This window comes from Cimex lectularius, unplaced genomic scaffold, assembly GCF_000648675.2.
Source record: "Cimex lectularius strain Harlan isolate CLEC.00 unplaced genomic scaffold, Clec_2.1 scaffold102, whole genome shotgun sequence".
In the NCBI taxonomy this organism is placed as follows: domain Eukaryota; kingdom Metazoa; phylum Arthropoda; class Insecta; order Hemiptera; family Cimicidae; genus Cimex; species Cimex lectularius.
The window spans coordinates 324,306-328,990 of record NW_019394228.1 but is presented as its reverse complement, the minus strand read 5'-3'; the positions used below and the strand labels follow the sequence as shown (position 1 = coordinate 328,990).

At 33.7% G+C, this 4,685-nt stretch overlaps 1 non-coding gene across 1 annotated transcript; it reads left to right on the top strand.

Annotated features, from left to right (window-relative positions):
- Positions 1 to 2,002: 2,002 nt before the first annotated feature.
- On the top strand, positions 2,003 to 2,075 carry Trnad-auc. Its single transcript has one exon. It is a non-coding gene; the product is annotated as a tRNA-Asp (tRNA).
- The last annotated feature ends 2,610 nt before the right edge of the window (positions 2,076 to 4,685 follow it).

Below are 4,685 nucleotides of genomic sequence, written 5' to 3'. Positions count from 1 at the left end.
TCCAATCGGACACCAACTTCCTATCTCAACCCCACCTTTTGAGTTTTCCCTCCTTTTTGCCATTTTTCAAATATCATGTAATCTATTTGATTCTCGACGACAAACGAAATGGCCACGGAGAGCTTTCGTGAAGTATACTTCATTTTAAATCATTAAATTCACTAATTTCGTGGTCCGCTTGACCAATTAATATACTACAATTAATTAAGGTTTTTAGCTGAGATAAAAAAAGTCAAAGGACAACACCATGGTGGCTGTGCTTAACTTCACTGAGTTAAATAATTAATGATGATCACGAGCAAGGTAGATCCAGGGATGCGAATATATTCAGTAATGATCAAACGGCTGACAAGACCTCTGATGTAAGCTTCGATTCTTAGAATATTCCGTTTGATTGGATGTAAGCGTTAAAACAATAAGGGCCCGCTACACCTTCGGTTACGTTCCGTCGAGTATACGACTACCGCACTTATCTGAGCTGTAAGCATCGGAACTGACGCCGTTTGGCTTAAATAGAAGACAACAAACATTAGACTGTTCAGAAAAGGAATGGAAAACAAATCGGTCGGACGGAGTTTACAAACGGTTCTTTTGCGTGTTTAAATTATTCCATGAAATATTGCCAAAGAGTAATGCGCCAAGTCTCGACTCGGCTTCGCTCCTACTGGGGATATTCCGTCAAACTGCATTCCACCGGATTTGTCTGTGAGAGAGCGGTAGAAAATAAATCACGAACCAATATTCAAGTTATTTTTTCTGTTCTCAAGTTCTTCACCTAGGGTTGTATTGCTTTTTTCCGCTAAATTAACATTTTATGACTCAAAATTCGCCTTTTTTTTAACTTTCGAATTCACCATTTTTAATCTCAAATTAACATTTAGAATTTTGAAATGATTAATTTTAAAACATCCCTTTCTTTTAAACCATTAAAAAATCAAGAGATTGTACGAAACACTTTTTTTTTAATTTTTTATAATTTGAAATAAATGCGCTCGTAAAAGACCATTTGTTAATAAATGTAAAAGTTATATAAAATGTGTGGTGTTTAGAGACCGTCAGTTAATGATTATTTGAAGATTGTGAGATGCGGTCTGGTGTGACGTAGGTTTTATAAAAACATTTTCTTTATCGTGCCAACGTTTCGATCTTTATTGAGATCATCTTCAGGGCCTGGGATTTATAAACATTGTTTAAATTTTACAAATACATGTAGGATTTGAAAAAGACAAAAAAATGAATTTATACAATGCCAGAAAATTTTATATTCAATCAAAGTATTTGCACTCACTCATAGTGTTTGTTTTCTGCGTAATTGTGTCATTTTTGTGTGTCGTGTTGAGAGTGCCAGTGAGATATTGATGTTTTATGTTTATATATGTTGGATTTTGAAGGAGTAGGGATAGAAGTCCATTTTTTAACTGAGGAATCGGCTTCTTTGAGGTGAAAAGAGCCGACAACTGGAAAAAACGTGGGTAAAGGTTCGGCCTTATTATCCTTTCAGGATTACATTATTCGGGATGATTAGGAAAAGGAGAGCCTAATTGCTGAAGAATTAGACTATATAGAAATATTTGATGTGTGGAATGTGATGATGATATATGTACGATATCGATATTGTATTTGATTAATGATATTAGCGTCGGTGCGACTGAGTTTACATGTGTCTGTTTTGTAATTGATGCTGTGCTTATCTCTGTTGATGTAAACCATTTCTAAAACTTTACGTTTATCTATGTTTTGTTCTGTGTGTAATATTTTTGGATTGTTCAAGTCATATTGTTGTTTACTGAATATTTAAAAAGTAATGAAAAAATTAAACACAAATTCACTAATTTCGTTGTCCGCTTGACCAATTATATACTACAATTAATTAAGGTTTTTAGTTGAGATAAAAAAGAGTCGAGAATCCAACCCGATTACACGACATTTGAAAAATGGCAAAAAAGAGGGAAATTTCAAAAGGTGTCGTTGAGATGGGAAGATGGTGTCCGAGTGGATCGAGGTCACGATAGCTCAAGTGGTAGAGCGTCGGCGTATCAAGCCGAAGATCGTGGGTTCGAATCCCGCTCGTGGCACTAGCCTTTTCATTTCAACCAAACCCTTACATAAAAAGATTATTTAATTAGAAGAAGTAATTTGGTCATCAGGCCAATAAATATAATGGATTTAATAAGTAAAACGAAGTATAACTTCACTAACAGCTCCCCGTGGCCACTTCATATGTCGCCGAGAACAGAATAGATTACACGACATTAGAAAAAGGGCAAAAAGGAGGGAAAATTCGAAAGGTTGTAGGTTGAGATGGGAAGTTAGTGTCCGAATGGATCGACGTTACGATAGCTCAAGTGGTTAAAACAACGGCATATTGAGCCGAAGGTCGTGGGTTCGAATCCCGCTCGGGACACTGACTTTTTATCTCAACCAATACATTACATTACAATTAATTAATAGAAAGAAGTTATTTGGTCAATAAGACCACTAAATGTAATGGATTTAAAAAGTAAAACGAAGTATATATGTCAACCAATACTTTTCATAAAGATTAATTAATTGATAAAACAAATGGTTCATTTCAAAGATTTGAAAAAAAATTAATACAACTTCAAAAAATTATTTTATATTTGAAAAAATCTTAAATTAATAGAAAAATTTGTTTTTATATTTAATTTTATATAACTTAATTTTAATTATGAGATTATTTATACATTTTTTGCTTAAGGTTACAAAAAAATCTCGTAAGGTTTTCAATCCTTTTTCAATTCGCTTAATAAAATTTACAGTATACATAACATTTTATTAGATTTCATTAATTAAGAGAGTATAGTAGTACAACCTCCTGAAGTATTGATGTCGGTTCACGGGACACCCTGTATATTATTATCATTAATCAATTCACGTGGTAAATGACCGTATATCAACACACTTCAAGTTTTGACGTATAAACCTTTTCTCGGCAGGATTTTAGGTTTCTGTAATATTCGGCGGGAAACAACATATAAATTCACCGTTTACACTGGAGCAAACATAAAAGGAAACGATTATTCGAAGAAAAAAAAAGAAAAGAGTAAGGGAATGAAACTAGAGAATTTTGTTGAACTGGTAGTATAAAAGAAGCAAAGAATGGAACGTAACGCGAGCGCATTCAAAGAAAATTAAGGCCCGCGGCCGGCCTAGTGTCCGAATGTCCAAATCAACCAGTCCAATAACCCAATAAAAAATATTTTTCTCCAGTTTCATATTCAAATCGAATATTGGTATCAGGTCCCATCCCAGCCTTCTGTATTCTAGGCTCAAGAATACAAATAGAAACCAGGCGGTTACGTATGAAAAACCTAGGTGGTTCGGATCGAGAACGGATCCGTTTTTGGGTGTCTGAGAAGCCGAGGATAAAATGATGAAGTGGAATTGGGCGGGTCACGTGTGCCCAATGAAACAAAGTAGACGGCCAAATGTGTTTGGAGCCCTCAGGTCATGATTCGACGACGTGCCACGCCATAAACAAAATGGAACGATGACGGAGAAAGTGATAACCGACAATATGGTTAAAGAAAAAAAGCATCGCAAAAGCCATTACCATCACCCAAATAAAATTTAAAAACAATACTTAAAAAAAATCTCAAATACGTTCGATGATTTTATACATAAAGGGAAATAAATACTTACAATACGATAACAAGATGGAAGTTAAAATTGTAATTAAAATGGTTTGTTGGTAGATCTCGCCACTAAATTGAATTAAATTCATAAATTCATTTTGGTTAAAGCCAAAATTATTAATATTGTAATATTTTTTACTTATTAACTGTGTAAACCATTAAAAGCGTGGTTTTGAAGAAAAAGATTCTTCGAAAGCTTGACGAAGGGAGGGATTTTTTTCTTTCAAATTCTCTTATCCACAACTTACTTCATGACGAATTATATTATCAAGGCTCATATTTAATAATTTATTCATTAAACACAATAAATTTGATATACAAGTAGATCAGAATTATTTGGAGGGTGAAAAATTTGAGAAAAAATAATTTTTGATTTTCACAAAAATGGATGGGCCATCCACTTGGGTCCTGCCAGATCATTTACTAACACCATATTGTTAAACATGTAATTTTTTGTACCAAAAACAATACAAGATGATAAAATTGTTTCAAATTTGGTTGTAAGCACCACGGAGCCGTTATGGTGACAATTTTCAAAAGTTCATTAGCGTTAATCGAGTTTGATATCTCATTTAAACGCAGACTGCAAAAGCCATTTCTAAAATTTTTCGCGCCCCTGTGTGTGTATAAACTCGGTTTTGAAGGGGAAATAAAGATTTGTTAAAATACTGCCTTCTTTTTAACAATAGAAAAGCTTACCTCTTGTACTTGCTTCGTGAGTAAACTTGGGTTAAACATGTACTTGTTTCACTGTGAGTCAATACTGCATTAAACCAAAAGTTTCAAGTGTTTTTCTAAAAATACAGGGCAACTGTTTATCCTCGGACTTAAATTAAAAAAGTAGGTACAAAATGAAATGGTGAACGTCGTATTACCTTTCTTGTTCTTGATTGTTTCTTCTGGTCTACTTACTATCGCTGACTTTCAGTCAGACTAGTTTAATTCAATTATTTTTATGGTTAATTTATTTAAAAAATTTAGGCATGTAGCGAAAGTTTCCATATCCACACTGCACTGCAGTGAATATTT